Here is a 23,055-nt window from a genome sequence, read left to right as displayed (position 1 = left end):
CAGTTCTTCATTTCTTCACAATTCTGCTTTCGACTTAGAACACTCAGACACGAGGTGCTGCACTGCACAGCAAGACCAGGGCTGAAGGCTTTCTGCATCTGTTCCTACAACACGAGTGATTTACAACCGTTTGCAATGAGAAATCATGAGAAACAGTTAATGTGCAACCGCTTCCACCTGCAGCATTAGCCCAGCAAAAAAAGTGATCCCTGTCAGTGGGCTCACACCTCGCCACACCACTGACGAGCTCTGAAAACCTTGCGACCCACTGAACTGAGCATGGTTGATCTCCAGGCTGGCAGGTCTCCCCACACTGGCTTTGCCATGAATCTAATCACTGGCAGAGATGCAGCTGCACATTTGCCTCAGAAATAGGAGAAGAAAGTCTCAGTCCACTGCATTTGCATTACTAGATTGCTTGTCTTTCTGCAATACCCAGCCTGAACAACCCTGCCAATGTAATAACAAGGCAATACTCATGCTGGAGACTTCAGTACAGTTATAGAAAGAAAGAAAGCCACAAGAAAAGCATCACAGTGAAATACCAAATTTCGCTTTAATTGCCAGCCACCTTGTTTTGCTGAAGTCACCTCTCATGTTCGTTATCTAGTCCCATTCCTGCCTCGGGAGGCACGCAGGCACCTAACACTAATAGATTCCACTTCCCTGAGCTCTCCCTCTCAATTCATCATGTGGTGGGAGCTCTTTTTTTAATAAACTACATCTGTACAAAGGGAATCTCACCATTTGTCATCATCAGGTCGGATGGAGAGAGTCAATCATCATTTTTTAATAAGCCAGGAGCTGCAGCTGCAGAACACGAAGCCCCTAACAGCACCCATGTCACTGCTGGGTCCCCACCAGCATCCCAGATGCATTCAGTGGAGCAATTGCAGATGGGATTGAGAGTGCCTGAATGCAATCAAGAAGAGAAATATTTCCTTCCTTGGTGCCCTAAAATGGAGGGGACAGGAAACAGCAGCTACTCAAGCCACCTCACCTGAGAAGGAAAATAAAACAGGAAACAAAAGTGTTCCACCAAGGCAAAAAGGTGATTTCTTGCGATGAACACGCTGGGGACACCACCAGCCCCTTACGTTCTCGCTTCTGTTTCTAACAAGAGGTCCAAGCATCCCAAGCCAGGCTGCAGAGAGTGGCAAGGAGCCAAGCCCCACACTGCGACGGGGAAGTCGCTGCTCTGACCTCGCTGGTCAGCTCCAGCTTCTTCCACTGTTTCTTGGAGGAGGGAAGGGAACCGCAGGAACAGGCAGGAGCAAACAAACCAGATACTGCCTATAAACAAAGCAAATGTTTTTTGAAGACAGCATCTATGTAGACAGGAGGGAAACAACACAAGCAACACTTACAACAACAACAATAAAAAAACCCTCAATGAGAAGTCTAAAGAAACTATTTCCTCTAGCGAAACATGCTGGAAATGGTATCAGACACTGTTGAAGTCAGAGGAATTCAGCTCAGGGCTATCTCCCCCTGCTATCAGCAGCACACTCTTCCCATGTTGATGCAATACCTCCTGCTGCTCCTGCTGGCTGTCCCGCAGATAAACCCCCTTCTCCAGGGGCCATTCTGTGCCATCCTTCATGCTATTAAGCTATTTTTCAGAAGCTCCTGAAGAACGAAGCCAGATGATCTATGTAATTAACTCAGCAAACCTGTGCATCTGCAAGTGCTCTTTTCCATCACGTTTGAACACCCCAGGAGGCCTGGCTGCACATGAAAATCAATGGAAAACCAACAGATATTCAGCCTGCATTGTTCCGATCCCCTCTTCCCAGTTGTTCCCTCCTCTCCAAGACAGTGTGGAGGTCCTTAACCCCTTTTGACTAGAGCTACACCCAACAAACAGCTGAAAACGGTCATATTCTCTGCAGCTGGGCTCCTCCCCAAGATCCAAACTTTTCCGACTTGCACTTAGACGAAAGCTATCCCAACAGCTGTACCAACAGCCCACACCACGATTTATGGCATTGCTATTTGATGTGCTTGCTCACCAAGCATCTTGCCAGCTTCTCACTACGCAGACTCGCTTTCAAGTTGGCAGTTGGAGATAAAAAAGCAGCAATATAGACAGCAGCTGCCTGCCTCAGCCCCAGGAGAGATGGAGGGACACAAGGACAGTGCTGGCACTACCTGGGAGAGAAGGGAGGATGTTCCTGGGAGGTTGGAGGAAGGGATACAGGGGCAGTTCTGGTCTTCCCGGTTTGGGATGGATGGAGGCACATCCCCAGGAAGGCTGGAGGGAGAGACACTGGGGCAGTGCTGGTCTCCTCCAGGAGGGATGGACGGTGGAACATTGCCAAGAGGGATAGATGGAGGGACAGTTGACAACCCCAGCAGGGTACATCTCCAGGAGGAGTGGAGGGACATGGTGACAGTGCCTGCACTGCCAGCGGAGGGAGGGAGGGAAGGAGGAAGGGAAGGAGGGAGGGAAGGAGGGAGGGAAGGAGGGAGGGAAGGAGGGAGGGAAGGAGGGAGGGAAGGAGGGAGGGGGGAAGGACAACCTCAGAAGAGATGGATGAATGGAGGGACATCACCAGGAGGGACTGAGGGAGCGACACAGGCAGTGCTGGTCCTCCCTGGGAAGAATGGATGGAGGGACGTCCTCACGAAGGATGGAAGGATGGATGGAAGGATGGATGGAAGGATGGATGGAAGGATGGATGGAAGGATGGATGGACGGACAGACGGCACACAGGAGTGGTGACGGTCCTCCCCAGGAAGGATGGATGGAGAGCCATCCCCAGAGCAGTACATCCCGATGAGGGATAGAGGGACACAGGGCAGTGCTGGTACTCGCCCCACCTAGTTTCTCACTGCTCAAACATTAATACTTGCTGCTGAAGACCCCCAAAAAGCTGTTTTCTTGCATGTGATATGACTCCCTCCTCCTACAAGAAGTGACTCTCTGACTTCTGCCTGTGTCAGTGCACTTTGACGTTGCAGATGGCCTTTTTACTGTCTCTATACAGTTACATGCATTCATGCAGGAGAAAGAGAGACATTGGTTAGGCAGCATTTCTTTTGATTTCACACCAACAACCCCACACACAATTTAAACACACAATTTCCATCTTGCACATCAACCACAGCCAAACCAGCAGCTGTAAAATAGGCACCTGAGGCAGAAAACTTTGCCTTAATCCTGGGGTTTAAGACTCTCCAGACAAAATGAACAACTCTGTTTTCATTTATATGAAGAACAGGATGGCTCCCTTGGCTGGGGAGGATTACAGGTCACACCACTCTTTTCCCCTGTCCGTCCAATGGGCTGCATCCCCCCCAGCTCAGGTATCTCTAATGACTGATGCACATGTGGAGATGACACCGCAAGGATATGTGTGCTTGCAAGCAGGACTGGAAAACTACGTGCATACAGAATCCAGTATTTAAAAGACAGACTGCGAAATGCCACCCTGAGCCGCCTCTGCACCTCTCACAATCCAGATCTTTCTGTAAAGCCTCGGAGCATCCTATTTTCCTCCAGCCTTCACATTAAAAGGAGAAATCAGGGATATCTGGTTGTAGGGGTCTCTCATCAGTTGTTTCAGGAATGGGAAGGCAGCAAGGCAGGGCTGCCAAAGAAGAAAGCGTTCTGAGCTATGGCAGCTGAAGCCGGACCTGAATGATTTTTACCCTTCCATGAACGAGCCCCTGCCCAAAAACAACTGACTCCAAAACACCCCAGGAATGGTCACCAGCTGCATGTTTCTCATTTTCTGAGTGCCTGCCCTGAGGCACTGCAGGCAGCTCACGCAGGCACAAACCAAGGCTTGAATAAGAACTGTTCCACCATGTTCCACGTCTAAGGGATAAAACCAAACCTCTCTTCAGCGCTTGTACCATTACCTGTCCTGAAGCATCCAGCCCTGTCTCACAAGCAAATTGCAAAGAACAGCTCATGCTTTTGATTCATTAACACACAGGCATCGCAGATGAACCCAGGCGGAGTTAATCCTGTCTTCAGAGCTGAGTTTGAATAATGGGAAGTAAATACAGCCTGGGGACCCATACACAATGGGATGGGACTGGTCCCACTTAGCAGGCAGCTCTCTCTTATATTTCGTGATGTGCAAGGCCTCTGGGGGAAAAGCCCAAATGCAATCACACACCAAGACCATGTTGATCTGCGCTCACATGGAACAATGGAGGAAATGCTGTAAGGACCAGGAGCAGCCCACGCCATCTTCCACCTCCAAGTGTTTGACTCTGCAATTCTACTACAAAGCCGCGTGAGCGGCTTAGTTATTTATTTAACTGAAAGCTTTTAATTATCTCTCTCACACACATGCATTACGTAGGGTGGGGAAGGGGGGGGAATAATCAGCCTACAACCGGTGACCCGTGGGTTCAAAGGAATCATGCTTTTCATAGAAACAGCTAACTAGCCCAAACCTTCTGCTGCTGCTTCCAAACCCAGCCTCTATCCACTGCGTATTTTCTGTGGTTAGAACTCAGGCTGAGCTGGTCCTTGTCAGAACGACCTTGGCTTGGGCAAAGTGAAGGCTCCTTCCCAGCTCCAAGCTGCAGGTTTCCTAGATGGACAAGGAGGATGCTATTTCATGGTGTTAACCTGCCAGAAAGCCCAGCTGACATCCCACGGCACTCACACTCACCCTCACCAATAGATGGAAGAGACCACTCTCTGCAAACACAGCTGCAGGAGGGAAGCACACAACATGATGGTCATGGCCACAGCACACAACCGGCCGGCCACAGAGCTCTCCCACTTTCAGAAACACACTGTAAGCAAACATTCACCAAAGCTGCTGCTCTTCCTACATCTGCTGGGCTCTGCATCAAGATCAGGGAGATAACAGACTGCTCAGTCCCCTCCAAAAGCACCAGAGTTCAAGTGTTGTGCAACTTTGTAAGTTGTAAATTATAACTCACTGGTGTAGGCACTTGCTCTGTGCACAGATGCTAAAGTGAGTTGGCATGGGAATTTGGTTATAAAGCCTGAATCAGAACTGCAGCTGGGTCTGGGGAGGAGTGCCCTGGAAGAACAGGAGTGTGAAACCCACATCCCAAGCCCAATGAATTTTCCTCTCTGTGGAACTGCTTCGTTTTGAAAAATAAAAAAAGAGGTTTAGTCCATCTACGCAGATGAATTAAAAGCATTTACTTTTAATACACACACAAGCAAAAATTCACATAAACAGAAAACAAGCGTAAACAACTGACTGAACGTAAAGAAACTAATAATATTAATCTGGATTAACTACAGCCCATGAACATTCCTACCTAATCCATAAATCCCTGCTATGCTGCATCCTACAGTTCTCTGCAACTTAAGGAACCTCAGCACTGATCAAAACAGCATAGCAGATGACAAGTATAAGGTGAAATCTTTATGTATAGCCGCCTGATTAATCTACAGAAGATTACAGCAAAAGCCACGCACCAAGAAAGCAGAACAATCATTGCAAAACTTCATCAAACCCAGAGTGCAATTTCCACCCAAGACACAAAGCTTCACATTGAGCTTCCCTAGAGATGCAAGCCAGCAACAAAACAGCTCCAAGTCTGAACAATCTGAATATCTGCCATTTCCTAATGCTCCAGAAAAGTCGCATGAGGATGAACCATGTGTGATGAGGAAGAAGTAGATCTGCAGCACAGTTTAAGAACACAAAATAAGGTTTATAAGAGGAAATTATTTGCATTCATAGAGCAGCTACAGGCCCCTCAAAGATTAAAGCAACCCCCCTGGATTCATTGCTGCTTATTATCACAAAGGTAAAAGCAGCTTCAGCAAGCAGAGCAAGTCCCGACAAACCCAATGGAGCACATTAACAGAGCCCAGCTCCAGCTCCACATCAGCAGACCCACGCACACTTCCACCTGCAGGGAGGGGGAAAGTGCCTGCTCTGCCTCCCACTCCTGCCAAGTTTCTCTTTTCCAGGCAACAACCTGGCCTGGACACCTGGAAAGAGCCCAGAGCTCTCCCCATCCACAGCTTCTCTGACCTGCACCAGGTTCACAGGTTTTTTCCAAGAAACAGATGCGATGTAGCAGGAAGTGGTTAAGAAAAACCTGCTCTGCAGCAGAACAAGGACTGCCACAGTCCCCCCTAAACAGAGCAGCTCTAATCAACCACCCCTCACTAGAGAATGCATCAAGGCAAGGTGTTTGATGAGAAACTCCCAGCCAGGTGCTGTGGGCACACAACCAATGCCTCTACAAACTTCCCTGAGGATAAAGAGCTGGAGGGTTACTCATTGACACCAAAAAATCCAAGATTCCTTTGTGATGCTAAATTATTCCTGGTGAAAACCCAGTGCAGGGCCACTGTTTTCCAGCAGCAACACTTCTGTACACAGAATTTTATTCCAGCACGTTACATGCCACATTCCCAACATCATCATCCACCCATCAACATATCAAAGCACACAGAGCATCCCAGCATCCTAACATCCCGTGGCTGAAAGCCTGCAAGCTACCCCTACACAGAAACACTTTGATCACTAATGAATGCATTTGTAAATGAGGTTGTTTACCCAATAAGCCCGATACCCACCAGTCAACCACCCAGCAATCCAAATATCTGCTCAACAAGCAGTAAATGGGGTGTCAGGATAGATATGTTGTACTGCTTTCCGAACATCAAGTGCTGTCAAGTGAAAATATCGCATCCATCCATGTGGAGCACATGGGCAGTTGGCAGTGTGTTACTGGAGACAGGAGCTGGAGATGTGGAGTACAGTCATGTAGAGCATCTTTAGGCACACACAGCGTGTGGAAACAGATTGGGAAGAGTCCTTCTCCTCGGCTGGGTCAGGAGTGCCCAGGAGAGCCTGCTGCCTTCCCCTAAAAGCTGTGCTTCTGAGAACTGGGTTTAAATTGCCATTGACCAGATGAAAGCACAGGGAATTCCTGCGCTAATCTAAACCAATACAGGAAATTACAGAATAGGTTGGGTTGGAAGTGACCTTAAAGCCCATCCAGTTCCAACTTCCTGCCATGGGCAGGGACACCTTTATTTATGTTAGGGACATCATCATTGCTCTCTCCGTTTTCCAAGGCTCTGAGTTACAAAGGTAAGGAGCTATGTTTATCCTGATATTTACTTTCTGCAGCAGATCATGTTTGTTCACGGGAATCCTAGAAAACCCCCCCTCCCTTATTAAGGCCATGTCAGCAGAGAAAGGCAAAGGATCCCGCTGGCTTTTAAACCACACCGAATGCTCAAAATTGTCACGGACATGTAACTGAAGATGCCAGGGGTTGGAACCATGATACACAGAGATAAACACCAAGTGCTCTGGCAGCATCAACACTCAATGCACACCGCAAGCAGGACATCCCCGTTAGCCACCCCCCTGCAGGAAAACCTTCAATGAACTCTAAATATGATGGTCCCAACCATTAAAACCAACAAACCTACTGTGGTACCTCCACGAAATCACAAAGGGAGCAGCTCCCGGGACAGCAACATGCAAGTCAGCTAATTGTGAGAGGAGCGGCACCCCAGAGTGACGGGCAGCGACAGCCCCTCTGTGTCCCTGTCAATACCCAGCCAGATTCTCCTCCCCCCTGAGAAATTACAGGGATTATTTGTATATTCAGTAACTCAGTTGTGAAATCGGAATCACTGAATCAGAAGGAGCACCCCTCCAGATCTATGTAAGCCATGCAAACAAAACCCTGGTGCATTTGGAAAACCTTAAAATCCTAAATATAAACAGCAAAGTAAAGCAAAAATTGTTCATAATTAAGATTTTGCTTTGCTTCTCTGTATTTTTACCAGCATCCTAACTGAATTATAACCCAAAGAACTGAATTATAACTGAACTACAATTTTGAGCACAACATCTGCCCAAGAAATTTGCGCAGCCTCTAAGAAATTCACTCTTTGCAGCTGGATGCACAATTCTCAAATGAACATTTTGTCACCCGCTGCCAGCCCCTGCCCAAAACCAGCCCCTCCCCGATCACAGACAGCCCCCTTGACGCACTAAGCCACCGCAAGTTCCTTTTCCCCCCAAAAAACGCATAAGCGACTGCACTCCAGACTGGCAGATGCAGCACTCACAGGTGCAATTTTATTCTAGGCCCTTTGGAGTCATTTTCATTGTAAACTGGAGATAAAGAATACAAATACACCTCAGCGAACAATCCTGTGAGCCAAAGAGTGCGGCTTCCCAGCAGGCTGGGATGTTTTCCTGAGCTGACATTAAGAGGGAAGCAGGATGCAGGGCAGGGAAAGAGCCTGTCAGACCCTGGCACCCACGTTCATCCCACAGGTCATGTCGCCATGTCTCATTCCTCCTCTTCTTCCTCCTCCTGCACAATGGACTCAGCATAGTGCTGGGATCCTGGCTCGGCCCCAGGCACCTGCCAACCCAGCAAGGGGAGATGCGAGGTGCCAGCTCCCCGTGTTGTGTCCCCCCATCCCGCTAACCCCCTGTTTCCGATCTCCTGCAGAACCCAGCTCCAGCTGACCCTCAGCCTTTCAGCTCGCAGCTCTCCATGACACACGCACCCCACAGAGAGCCCTCACAGATACACCATGCACATTCCCTGTGCACACACTCAGGCTGCACACGCACTGTGCACGCACGCAGAGACCCTAGTGCACACACATCATGCACCCTGGACACACACCACACTGTGTGGTGTGCTGTGCAGGCACTGTGTATTCACACTCAGACTCCATGCACACGTATCCTTTACACACGCAGTGGCACGGTGCACACAGAGTATGCATACATGAAGACATGTGTGCATACAAAGACACATAATGCACACAGATCATGCATGCATGTACATGTGTGTGTAGAGATACACTGTGCATACAGACCATGTGTACATGAACACACGTGTGCACATGGATACACCATGTACACAGACCATACACACATGAACACATGTGCATGCACAGATCACTGCATACACAGACCAGGCATGCATGAACACAAGTATGTGCACGCACAGATCACTGCGCACAGACCATGCATGCATAACACGTGTGTGCATGCATAAATACCCGTGCACAAACACACACAGCATGAGCATACACAGATCACTGTGCACATGTGAATACACACACGTGCAAGCACATATATACTGTGCACACAGACCACACACTCAGGAACACGTGTGTGCATGCACAGTTCACTGTGTACACAACAACATATGCAGCATGTGAATGCAGAGACAGACCCTGCATAGAGACCACAGGCCTGCACTGACATGCTGCTTGCACATGCACACACATGCACTCATTACGTGCACCCTGCAAAAACCACGCATGCACACATAACGCTCTACACATACACACTGCAGGCACGTACACTCCCCATACACACATACAGTGCACTCACACATGCTCCTTGTGCACACACGGACACATTGCGTGCACACACGGTGCAGATGCACACTGCATACACACAGTACATGCACACACACTGCACGCACATGGTGTGCACACACATGCACACCCGAGGCACACACACAGTCACCGTGCACATGCACACCCCTCCTGCGCACACACATACGTTGCGCACACACCCCATGCACACACATACCCTGTGCGCACACACACTGCACACTCACCCCGTGCAGACACGTTTTACAGACATGCTGCACACACACCCCACGCACATACACAAGTTGCACATACACACAACCTGTGCGTGCACACACGTTGCACACACACCTGCTACACACCCCTTGCACATGCACACCTTGTGCACATACACAGGTTGCACACACACGTTGTGCACGCACACACGATGAGCGCACACACACTGCACACTCACTCCATGAACACACATACGCTGCACGGACACGCTGCACACACACCTCATGGACATACACAGGTTGCACACACACAGGTTGTGTGCACACACACACCAAATGCACGCACAAACGCTGCACACACCGTGCACATACATATACCCCATGGGCATACACAGGTTGCACACATACACACCGAGCACGCACGCACACGCTGCACACACTCCGTGCACACACACGCTGCACACGCACGCACGTTGCACACGCACGCACGCCGCCCGTGCACGCGCACACCCTGCACATCCCCCCCCCCGCACTCACCCGGCCCGGCGCGGCCCCCCTGTCTCCTCTCTGCTCTCGCCACTCTCCGCTGCCGCCCGCGCCGCGGCTCTGCCACCCCCCTACAGCCCCCCCCGCCCCGCCCACAACACTGTAGTAACCGCCCGTTGGCCGAGCGCCGGGGGCGGGCCCGCGCGCCGCCTCGCGATTGGGCGAAGGCAAATGGCGGGGAGGGCGGGGGAGGGAGCGCCCCCCCCACCTCCGGGCCGCGAGCCCCGAGGGAGCGCGGCGCTGCCCCGCCTCGCCGCGCCGAAAACACTCCGGGAACGCGGGGCCGGGGGGAAAGACACGGTGCGTTTGGCACCGGCAGCGCCGAGCGGCTGCGCCCTCCTCCCGCTGTGACCTGGATTTCATCAAGCACAGCCCCTGCCTCTCAGAGAACGCTGTGACCCAGCTTGGTGGGGACCGCTGGGGCTGGGAGGGGGGTCTTTATTTCATAGAATCACCAGGTTGGAAAAGACCTCTTGGATCATCGAGTCCAACCATTCCTATCAACCACTTAAACCATGTCCCCGAGCAAAATTTCATTAAATACAGCCCCCCTGCATCGCAGAGAAAGCTGTGACCCAGTTTGGCGGGGACCGCTGGGACTGGGGGGGGTGTCTTTATTTCATTAAATACAGCCCTCCTGCCTCACAGAGGACGCTGTAACCCAGCCCAGGGGGAGCACTTGGGCTGGGGGGGGTGTCCTTTTTTTCATTAAATACAGCCCACACACACACACCTCGCAGACGGGGGGTCTCTATTTCATTAAACATAGCCCCTGCCTCCAAGAAAAGGCTCTGTACCAGTTTAGTGGGGAGTACTGGGGCTTGGGGGGCGCTTTATTTTATGAAACGGAGCCCCTGCCACGCAGAGAAAGCCGTGTCCCAACCAAGGGGGGAGCACTGGGGCTGGGGGGGTGTCTTTATTTAATTAAATACAGCTCCTCCTCACAGAGAACACTGTGACTCAGTCCAGGGGGGAGCACTGGGGTAGGGCAGTCTTTATTTCATTAAATACAGTCTCCCCTGTCTCCCAGTGAAAGCTCTGTCCCAGCTCATGGGTAGAAATGGGGGGGTGGATGTGGTCTTTATGTCATTAAATGTCAGCCCCTGCTTCGTAGAGAAAGCTGTGTCCAGCCCGCAGTGGGGGGGGGGGAAGGCACAAGGGCTGGGAGATCTTTATTTTTCTGTAAGGCCATTAGGAACCAAATAGGCACTGGACACTCAGCATCCCTGTAGGGCCTCAAAACACAGGCAGAGGAGGAGCTCAGGGCTGCATCAGAAGCACAGAATCATAAAATCGCTTGGTTGGAAAAGACCTTTGATCATCAAGCCCAACAATACCTGTCCACTACTAAATCATATCCTTAAGCACTTCATCTACCCGTCCTTCAAATACCTCCAGGGACAGTGACTCAACCACCTCCATGGGCAGCCTCTGCCAGTGCCCGAGAACCCTTTCAGTGGGACCAGCAGGGCGAGGGAGGGGATTCTGCCCCTCTTCTCTCATGAGACCCCCCCACCTGGAGTCCTGTGTCCAGTTCTGGAATCCCCAACATAAGAAAGATATGGAACTGTTGGAAAGGGTCTAGAGGAGATCACAAAGATGATCCAAGGCCCCAAGCACCTCCCATATAAGGACAGGCCAAGAGAGTTGGGGTTATTCAGCCTGGAGAAGAGAAGGCTCCAATGGGACCTTAGAGCAGCTTCCAGTACTGAAAGGGGCTCCAGGAAATCTGGGGAGGGGCTCTTTACAAGGGCACATGGTGATAGGATGTGGGGGAATGGCTTTAAATAGGAGGAGGGAAGATTTAGATTAGACATTAGGAAGGAATTCTTCACAATGAGGGTGAGGAGGCCCTGTCCCAGGTTGCCCAGAGAAGTCATGGCTGCCTCATCCTTAGGGGTGTTCAAGGCGAGGTTGGATAGAGTCTTGAGCAGCCAGGTCCAGTGGAAGATGTCCCTGTCCATGGCAGGGGGGTTGGAATTAGCTGATTTTTAAGATCCCTTCCAAACCATCCTATGATTCTACTCTATCATGGTTCAGTAGTGGACAGGTACAGTTGGACTCGATGATCTCAAAGGTCTTTTCCAACCAAATGACTCTATGATGCTATGATTCTATGGTGCCAAGTTCATACAGCTACAATGGAGATGGTCAACAAGGAAAAACATCCAAAACCAGCAGCATCAGCACAACCCCACAGAGCCTGACCTGCATTCCGCTCCAAATCATGGCTATTCCTCATGTACAGCCAAATTATAGCGAGTTATTTTTGTCACCCACTCTCCCTGCTGTACATCCCACAGAAAAACACTCCAGCTTCTCCCAGGGCTGTGGCAAGTTTGCTGCCAGCCCGACCAGCTTGGAGGCACCAAATCCCTCTTAAATATTTACTCAGCCCCAAAAGACACATGGCACCAAAGCCTCTCCACTGGCCTCCCAAACGGAATTAAACTATCCAGCGAATTCTCCTTGCATAAAGTACAACTGTCCTACCTCTTCATCAGCAGACGAGATGGTGCAACTCTCCTACCTCTTCATCAGCAGATGGGCTAGTGCACACCTCAGTTCAGACAGCTTCATCCTCACAGAATCATTAGGGTTGGAAAAGCCCTTTAAGCTCATCCAGTCCAACCGTCAGCCCAACCCCACTTCGCCTAAACCATGTCCTAAAGTGCCAAATCTACACAATTTTTTAACCCCTCCAGGGATGGGGACTCCACCTCTGCCCTGGGCAGCCTCTGCCAGTGCTTCACCACTCTTTTCGTAAAGATATTTTTCCTAATATCCAATCTAAACCTCCCCTGGTGCAACCTGAGTCTGTTTCCTCTCATCCTGCAGCTTGTTACCTGGGAGAAGAGACCACCACCCATCTCCTTTCAGGTGGTTGTAGAAAGCAGTGAAGTCTCCCCTCATCCACCTCTTCTCCAGACTAAACAATCCCAGTTCCCTCAGCTGCTCCTCATAAGTCTCATGGCCCAAACTCTTCACCAGCTTTGTTGCTCTCCTCTGGACATGCTGTGACAAGATTCATGCTAAAGCCCTCACTAGTACCAACCCAGTGAGGACTACTCACACATTAAGGATGCCAGTGCTAAATGGGAGCCAAAAAAAACCCAATTTCTAGAAAAATTAACGCAGTTCTCGCACCTATTTACCCCATCTCCTCTATACAGCTATGACACTCAGCTCTGCCAAAACATGCAGAATGGGGAAGTTGTTCCCTTGTCTTGGTGTTGAGATTGACTGCAAAAAGCTCCTTACTGGGAGGGAAGAGAGATATTTTCACCTTAAATCTGGATTATCTGGTGGTTTCCTTGGACTGAGATGAGCAGGGATGAGCAGTTCCCCTGAAACATGCCCTAAAGCTCCCACTCCACTCCTAGGTATTAAATTAACACATTTTAATAGCCTAGGCTGTGAAGAGAGGGGGGCTCAGATGTTTGATGCTGACCCACCACAATAACCTCTGCCTTTGCTACTGCTCACCCATGGGTGGGCTGAAAATAGGCTGTGTCAGAAGAGAAACACAAGTTCAAAGGGCTTTAAGGAGAAAGCCACTGAGCAAAGAAGACCCAGGTTTTGGATGCAAGGGTTTGGCAACAGCTTCTTGAGATTAAGGAAAACAAGCAAGCAGAACTACAGTGCTTCATCATAACACGCACACATGCTGACCGACGGCAGATTGCAGATTATATGGAGAAAAGACCAGGGCAACAAAATCTTCACATCAAGACGGTGATTTAACACCATGCAGCACGTCATCCACCGTGCTCAGATCACCAGATGACCCCCAACTCCATCTGCCAGCATCTGAGGACACAGAGCAGCAGCTCCTGTATTTTGAGCCATTATTTCCCAGGTGAAGCATTTCTCCACAGGAAGCACTAGTGCAAGCTGCCGTACACGCTGTGCAGGAGGCCAAAGGATGCTGTTACCTCTTCAGATCTCAATAAACAGCTCAGAGTTTGAATAGCAGGAGAAACCTAAGAGCAGTAGAATCATTCGACATGAGAAGAGGCACATGGACCATGACAGTTCCATGAAAATGTTCTTCTAGGGCAGGGGGATTTGAACTTAGGCCAAAGCAAGTTTTTGTAGGGAGAAGAAAAAAGGAATAAAGGGGAAAAAAACCTCAAGCACAACACCCTTCTGCGTATAGAAATACCACCATCAACACCACACCTCTGCTATAAATCACTGTGCCTTAGCTTCTAACCTTCTCCTTCCTGCACAGCCCCAAACTGACCTCTGAAATCCCATAGTAAGTAATGGAAATTTCTTGAATACTTCACTGTAAGAACAGTTCGCCCCTTGCCAAGCCATGACTGCAAATATTTAAAGAACTCTCCCAGTTATAGCTGCTTTAAGTCACTTTATAGGAGTCAAATAGAGATTGAGAATTATTTTAATAAGCCAGGATTTCTTGGTATTCGGCTGCTGGGTATAGGAATAAGGAGAGGAATTATATTCATTTTAGGCATGCATTTCTGGTCTCCAAGGCAGAAGCTGCTCCTTGCAAGCTGAAAAGCCATTTGGTGGGTGCACAGATCCTCATGAGTTCTGTCAGTGCGAACCAACTGGGTCACCTCGGAGAATGGTGCCAAACCCTACCCTCTGCCTGTTAAATGTGCACATAGCTAGCAAGCAGCTCAGAAATACATGCTCTAGCATCTTAAGAGCATGTAGACAGTGGATTAAATCCAGCTCAAATCAGTTCTCCACTAAAAGAAAATCCTTTGTAAGGTGATCCGGTGCTCTGCAGGTTGCACTGCTGGTAGTACTGGTTGTAAAACAGGGCTCCCAATTCACACCAGTGCTGGTGAACAAAGTGCCCAGAGCATTGCTGGCACAAACAATAAACCGCACAGAACACTCCTCATCCTGAGGACCTTCTCTACATGAGGAATTCCCAATCTAAACAAAGGAATCGTGCACCACACTGGTACCAGTCCTCTCTCCCCCAAAGCAAGCAGGATTTAAGGTGAAGAGAAATTACCCAGGATTATGCCAATTCTAAGATAACAAAGAAATTAAGCTGGTCAACTGAATCATTGATCCACTACTGCTCCAAATAAGCTGGTTACATCTGCATTATGCATACATTTGTCCATACACAATAGGCATATTCCGTTTAGGTGCCACATGGACACACTTTGCTAGTGAGTGGCAGTCACCAGAGCAGCAGCAGCCATCTCATAGAAGCAAACAGGCTGGAAGGAGAGCAGGTGGTTCAGTTTTGCCAGCTACTCGCCCTCTGCCCTTGGCTCCTCTTCCAAGATTTACTGTCATCAGCAGCAGTGCTGCTTTGACTGAGAGCAGAAGGCCAGGATGAGGTGTAAAGGAAACCTCCCTTCGACTTCACAGGCTTCGTTTTACCGTAAAAGACTGATCTAGAGCAAAGATATTTCAGGTAAATGATTTACCTAGAAGGAAAGGGTGCTTCAGCCAATGCTGTGTTTCTCCAGTGCTCACCCCTCAATCTCGCACACAAAATGGCAGGCACAGCAGATCTCACTGCCAGAAAAAGCCTGTGACAGGCTGAACTGCAAACTCACGACATTTTCAACTAGAACATGTTGCACCACTTCACTACAACACATCTGTGTGCAGTGAAGGCAACCTGGAACATCTACATTCACCTGGCTCTGCATCAAGTATTTAAGCAAATACTAAATCTAGTCCAGCCCATGTAACACTCCTCAAAACCAACAATCGATTAATTGTTGAGCAAGTTATTAAAGGGACAAGCAGCACCCTCTGTAATTGAAGAGACTTAAGTGAATCTGCTGTTGTAATCCCACTTAGCATCATGGCAGTTAGCCTCAAGTTTTGCTAAATCCAAGCTGCTTGTCCTGTTCTTTTCTCTGTGGTTCCCTACTGGAGTGTTTTCCCTTGTTTGTTGTTTTAAGAGCAGGAGTTGTGGCCTTTTAAGAGTCACTGTTGCCAAACTAAAACCACATGTTCTTTCTCATGGGTAGAAAAACGTAGTTTTCGAGCCACTACGTCTTTTTGGTGCTGAGGTGGGTGATGTGAATGCCTTTTGGGGACACAGAGAAGGCAGACTAACTAAGCCTGTACACCTAGGAAATCCCATCCCACCTAAAACCTGGTTAATTTATGCAAAAAGCTCCCACTGTGGGTTTCACCAGTTAGTGCAAAGTTGATGTTCACTTGAATCAGCGTCTTGCAGCACAGCGGACTAGCTCCAAGAAGAAGGAGGAATAAAACAGTCGAAGAGGAGCATCAGCTCTCTCCAGGCTGTGTGCCAGCGCAGGGAAGAACAGCTCCCTGGAAAGGCAGCTTTTTTTCCAGGGCTTAGGGATGGTGCGTAAAGCACATTTCTGCCAAGATGCACCACTTAAGGATTAAAGGAGGTCAGCTCCAGATTGCAGACATTCATACTGGGAATGTTTCTACACTAAGAAACACTTCCCCTTAAGTATACATAGGAAGTATCAAACATACATATGGGGTGCACTTAAAGGACAGAATCAACCAATGGTTTGGGTTGGAAGGGACCTTAAAGCCCATCCAGTTCCAATTCCCCTGCCAGGGGCAGGGACATCTCCCACTGAATCCAGTTGCTCCAAGCTCCATCCAACCTGGCCTTGAACACCTCCAGGGATGAGGCAGCCACTGGCAACCTGGGCCAGGGCCTCCCCACACTCACAGGGAAGAATTTCTTCCCACTATCTAACCTAGATCTTCCTTCTTTTGGTTTAAAGCCATTATCCTTGTTGTGGCACTACATGCTGTTGTAAAAAGTCCCTCCCCAGCTTTCCTGGAGCCCCTTGCAGTACTGGAAGCTGCTCTAAGGTCTCCCTGGAGCCTTCTCTTCTCCAGGCTGAACAACCCCAACTCTCTCAGCCTGTTCTTGGACGGGAGGTGCTCCAGCCCTCACACCATCTTCGTGGCCTCCTCAGGACCTGTTCCAACAGTTTCATGTCCTTCTTATGTTGAGGACTCCAGAACTGAACGCAGGGATCCAGATGGGGTCTCACCACAGTGGAGCAGAGGGGCAGAATCCCCTCCCTTGCCCTGCTCGTCCGACTGCTTTGGATGCAGTCCAGGACATGGTTGGCTTTCTGAGCTGTGAGTGCACACTGCTGGCTCACGTTGAGCTTCTCATCAAACAACACTGCTTGTTCCTAGAAAACAGACTACAGGCGATGCTGTGCGTACAAGTAGTGCTTGGGAAAAGGCAGAATCAGTGTGGCATGAACCTGAGCTCCTGGAAGAACCTGAGAAATGGACCAAACCATGGAAAGAGCTGGCACATGAAAGTCAGCCCAATGGCACACTGACCTCCATCAGGTCACGAGCTCTCCCTCATTTCAAGCATTTATCCATTTTTCATTCCCTAGCAGTCTTAGTGAAGAAGACACAACTAAAAATAGAGGAGTGTGCTTACAGAGTACTTGACTACCTGTGCCTCGTTAAAAAAATTCCAGGAGATGCTGCTGGAAACCTCTGTGTTTGGGCAGCACGAGGAAGCTCAAGCCTCACACCAGCCTCTGAAACCAAACACGAACAGCCAAAGCCAAAGAAACAGCTGCCACTTCAGCAGGGGACAAGCTCAACTATGCAGACTTTGTTGAAATAAACCCCAAAATAACAGTCAGTGCCACCAAGGGACCAGTGCCAGGCAGGGAGGCAGAGAAGCCATACCACAAAGGATGTCAGTGCCTGATTTACTCCTTTCATGCATGAGAAGTCAAACTGCAGTGGGGAGAGGCTCTGGTCTGTTTCAATAACACCAGGTAGGTGGTTTTCAAGCTGCAGCTCTGCCCCAAAGATGGACTGGTTCGGTGAAGCTTTCACAAAGGGTGGCTCAAGCACAGACTGGACTTCATGCTGTTTTGCTCCCAATCTGGCCAAACATGATGTTCTGCTGGGCTCAAAATTCTCAATGCTCTTTGGTTCAGGGAAGGAAAGTTTCACCATCAGAGTTTATGTGGGGCCAGTGTGTACCCAGCAGTAAAATAGAGCCAGGTACTCATCACAGAGCCTGCCAGTCTGTGCTAACACATCACTCATCATCCAAAGGCTGGGCAGGAAATCCAACCAAGCCCTGAACGCAGGACTGGACAACTGACAGCAGACTGAGAGCAAACAACTTCTAAAGAGAGCATGGGCTACCTTATTTCTTCCACAAATAAAGGGTTGAAAGTCTGCACCACCTTGTTCAGTGCTGTTTCCTCTCCCTGCTACCTCCTTGGACCTTGCAAGGTTTGTCTTAAGCTACTAGCGGGATCAGAGTCGTCACCCTGAGTCCTTTCTACAGATGATCCCACAACCTAATGCACAGCCCAAGTCTGCTGAGAGAGGCAGTTCTCCAGGTGCGCAATGATTAATTGGTGCATATTTCCATATCACAAATAAAAAAAAAAAAGACTTCTCGGCTTGGTTGAAATACACAATATTAACCTTTGAAACTGGCAGTCATGGATACCAGCTTCAAAAGATTAATATCAATAGAACAAAATCCCAGAGGATAGCATCACATTGCTGCCAGTTTCTCTGGAGCTTCACAAAATAATGCATTTTGAGGCTTTATTTAAGGTCATGTTTTTCCATGCTCATTTTATAAAGCAAACCCAAAATGGCTCAGATTTATAGGAAGCACTGGAGAAGGGGAGAGGGAAAGAAGTCAGAAGCTATCAAGGAAAGCTGTGGGTATGGATGGAGAGATGGGGAGGAGCGAGCAGGAAGCATGCTTCATCTGAAGTAGTGCCATTGTCACTGTTAATTGCCAACAGTCATCCTCTCCAAGAAAGGTTTGTGACTGAAATAAATACTATCACTCTGTTAGTTCAGTGCATTCTGAAGGTCCACAGAGGCTGCAAGTTATGGTGTACATGGTAAATCTTTTGATCAAGAGACACAGCAACAGCTTTGCAATGAACAGCAGATGGATCTCGCTCTTGCATTCAGCTTTCACCATAGCCCACATCAGAAAGAAGCTAATAATCACTAGCCTGCCATCTTTTATTTCTAATTATTTGTCTCCACAGCAGGGTTCCTGCAACCATCAAGCAAAAGGGAAGCAAGTCTCAAAGGAGTAACTGTTTTGAAGAGGGCTTGCAGCTGCCACTGTATGAATGGCTCTCCAAGAACAGTAGCAACTGCTACAAACTGCCCACAGAGCGAGGAGGAAAGCATCTCTGTTTAGCCTGGTTTTCAATGTTGGTTTTCAGGTCAACTAAAACAGCTTTTCTTATGCAACAAGAGATGCAGAAAGCTCACTTGCTTTTGAGTTTTTGCTTTCATTTGATGGTAATTCAGAAGGCAGCACTGCTATTTTAAACACCACAATGAGAACTATTTCACCGCCTTACAAAGCTTAAAGTGGAACCACTGAGCTAAGCCAACCCTAGAACTTGACACCACATTGGATTCTGATGGTCTTTTCTGAATGGGTGTGACAAGCAAAAGAGATACCCTGCTACCACAGTCCCAGGAGAGGTTCAAAGCAGGAAATCTCACTGGAAGGCAGAAAAATGGGTGACCTTATTTGTTCCTCCTCTTCAAGTTATATGTGAAGAATAATTAAGGGTGAGACCTGAGTTCACATTGCAAGTGCTGTTCAGCAACGCCCTTCTCTAGGTGGCCCGTGAATCGAGGGATAGGGAGGAACAATTTCACGTTCAGTTAAACTTTAAGATGACAACATGTGGCTACCAGCGTCCCCAGTGTCAGCATATAAGCAGGCACAGCCAAGCAGCAGCTCACTAACAGACACTCTGCGCTGCCAGCTCCTTCCCGCAAAGATAGCACTGAACATTTTCTCAGCCAGCACACGTGACCTCACTTTGGACTTCCTGACAGGCTTCAAGTAATGGCAGCGTATGTGATTCTTAGCTTGAAGGCCAAGAGCACAACCTCTTGCTGTGCTTGCATCTTCAGCATTTTTCTTCATGGTCTCTGCCCCCCACCTTCTAGCAGCACAGCCCCTCATGGAAGTCGCTGGTGTGTTACTTTCAAGACTGCTGCCCAACATTCCTATCAGACCAGCAGATGAGATTCACTTCTTACGCTCCTATGCATTTTATATTTACCTAAGAGATAAGCCAGGCTTAAGAATGGAAAGGCAACCTGAGCCTGCTGATTCTTTGATGGGTGAAAGTCAGGGCTGTCCCTGATCCAGTGAAACTGTACCACCAACCTTTATTTTAGCCATTGTTAACAAGGTACCACTCAGTTTTCCTGTTTGCTGGACCAAGATTCATACCAAGCATTCAGCAAGCAGCAAATTTCATCTTTCAGGGTCAAAACTCCCAAAAGCCTATAATAGCAGGAACACTAAAATGCAAGGTTTCTACCCTCTGTGCAGGATATAAAAGACAACAGACACTCTGTGCAGACAAGAGTGGTAGCAACGCTGCTCTGGAGAGGAAACCAGGTATTGTTCGGGGTTACCAGCTTCCCAGGGAGGAAATTCACCCTTGACCAAGATTGGTCACATAGCGAATGACCAGAAGGGTGACTGTGTCCTGATTGAGCACAAAGCAGGAGACCCTGCTGCCACTCACCAGGCCCAAGACAGTATTGGCCCAGCTACCATCCACTGTGCTGGGCTACTGTGCTACTCCACTCCCACAGTGCACGTGAGTGAGCGACTTCCATTAGCTCCAAATACACACTTATAGCCAGCACGCTGCCAGCCTGCATTTCTTGCAGCTACACCTTCTGCGCGGAGGAGTTTAATTCTGAATTCAAATGACTGCTGAGTGTTTGGTGGGGATAAGAGCTCAGCACCTCTGAGCAAGGTAGGTTCTGAAGTTAATTAACGATCCTTCTTTTAGAGACTTTACCAAGGAACAGCTCATTCAGAACAGGAGACGGCAGCTGCTCAGCTTCCAAATATAGCACTTCACTTCTGTGTGAGAACAACAGGTTTGTGCTGGGATTTGATTCATGTCTCCTGCTCCCCCTGTGAGGCATCGTATAATAATGCAGAGCTTAAGAATAAAGCAGTCTGCTCCCAGCCCCTTCCTCTGCTTCCTCTCCAAGGCTTTCAGCAGTGACTGGCAGTGCAGCAAGCGCTTGGGCATGAGGCAGCACTGCTCTAAATATGCTTGGTCCTTGCCATCACTGAGAGAGGAAAGGATATTGCTGTGGAAGTTGAGGGTGATGGACAGGAAAGGGGAAAGCTTAGCAGAAGGATACTTTAAATTCTAAAAAAAAAAAAAAAAAAAAAAAAGTAATTTAAAGACTTTTAAAGACTTCTGAAGTTTCCACAGACAGCAACCTCAATGCAAAGGCACTACTGCAGCCAGAGAACCAGCTTAACTGAGCAGACACCCCTTCCTTTCCTCCACCCTGTGGGAACACCCATTGTTTTGAGAGGCACAAATAGGGCAGACACCAAACCTTGGCTGGGAAACCACAAGAATCCAACCCACCAGACTGATTTCTCCACAGCACAAAGCAGGATCTCTGTGAACGCAAGCTAGAAACGTCAGTGCCTGCCACACTTTTCCAAGCTCCACACGCATTTCCCCTCCTCTCCTGCCAGAAAGGCCTCAGGCTCCCATCTGTGCCCTGCAAAACTCCACAGGTTTGCAAAGGGAAATCAGACCAGCACTGCGCTCCAGCCTTCAGAGAGTCCCTTACACAACCACAGCACGGATTTACCATCAACAGCTGTCAGGAGGAATCTGGGAAGAAACAGGGGGATTGTTTTCTGCTACCAAAACCATTTTCACTTCCATTTGCTCACTTGCTGGTGCTTAACATGCTTTTATCATTGGGTCAGCACTCTGCAATCAGCCGTGGGCTTTTTCACGTTATAAACTTGGCCTGGAAATCACTATATGATGTGCTTTTTAATATCCAAAACCTTCACACACACATACATACACACATACATGCGCGCGTGATAAATCCTACTGCTTGGTAACAGTCAGTGCTACAGAGTTTAAGACAGAATAACAGGTCAGTTCATTATTGAAGTCTAAGTGTTTCATTTTGGCTCTCTCCCCTCACAGATCTAACGAAGCAGGTACTCACCCAGAGATGAGACAGCCAGGCAAACCATGAAGGCAAGGCACCAAAATCCGTCACAGGGCAGCGTATAAAAGAGAAAGAAGAGGCTGTGGTTAATAGCAGTCCCAGATAAACATGAACCCCACATACACTCATCACAAAACCGCCTCGAGCCACAAAGCCCAGTGCTCACACTTGTATTTTCACATGAGTGCTGCAATGGAGTTCATGTAAGTGAACTTTGGTGCTGGACTCTTCCCAGAACTGAAGGTGGAACTGGAGGTTCACGTTGAGCCACTTCTTAGAAATGTAAACACCAAGTGGGGAAGGAGGGAAAAAAAAACACATTAGCCTGACATTACTTAACGCTGATAACACAGCGAGCAGTGACGCAGGCGTCCCGTGCCTGCCAGCCTCCAGCGAGCACGGCCTTGGAGCCCCTGTCTGGTGTCTGGGTGGTGCCTGGGTGGCACAGCACGGGTCCGGCTCCAGGCAGAGCTGAGCTGGAGAAGCAGTGAGCGTGATGTGGAAGCTGCAGAATGGTTCTGTGCGCTTCTGTGTCCATCCAGCTCCTCTGGCCTTACATAACTTTTCATGCAAACTTCTGCAGGGGATGGACACAGCCAGTGCCTCCAGTCCCAACTCCACAGGGCTCCAACTGAGCCCTCTAGTGGGCTTTAAAACCCAACAAAACACCCGTAGACTTAATTTAATTAACACTCTGCCAGAGGCCTCTAAACCCTAATCCTCTCAACAAAAGGATCATTAACTAAATGAAGAGATTCAAGAGAGCAACAGAGCTCTCAGCCGCAGTGAGGCCGGCTGCGTGCGGCTGCAGAGATAAACTGGGTGCCAAAATCCAGCCTGATCATTTGCCCATGCTACAGCCCCACCAAGGGTATGGGGACCCACACGATGCGAGCTCTCGTAGCGCACAAGAGAAGTTTTGCAAGGTGTCACGCTGCACCGGGCACAGGC

General features: G+C 48.9%; 1 protein-coding gene across 3 annotated transcripts in view; it reads right to left on the bottom strand.

Moving 5' to 3' along the window:
- Positions 1-22,264, bottom strand: part of EPB41 (erythrocyte membrane protein band 4.1) — a 97,030-nt gene extending 74,766 nt beyond the window's left edge. Inside the window, exon 1 of one of the 3 annotated variants that reach the window (XM_054086322.1) lies at positions 22,102-22,264. The gene's annotated coding sequence lies outside the window, so the exon portion shown is untranslated. Of the gene's footprint in view, positions 1-10,080; positions 10,153-21,959; positions 22,082-22,101 lie in introns of those variants that run through there. The other 2 variants (XM_054086324.1, XM_054086323.1) reach the window with 2 other exon arrangements.
- Positions 22,265-23,055: the final 791 nt, after the last annotated feature.

The sequence above is a fragment of the Cuculus canorus genome, chromosome 22, assembly GCF_017976375.1.
Source record: "Cuculus canorus isolate bCucCan1 chromosome 22, bCucCan1.pri, whole genome shotgun sequence".
NCBI classification, from domain to species: domain Eukaryota; kingdom Metazoa; phylum Chordata; class Aves; order Cuculiformes; family Cuculidae; genus Cuculus; species Cuculus canorus.
This window is presented reverse-complemented; position numbering and strand designations above follow the sequence as displayed.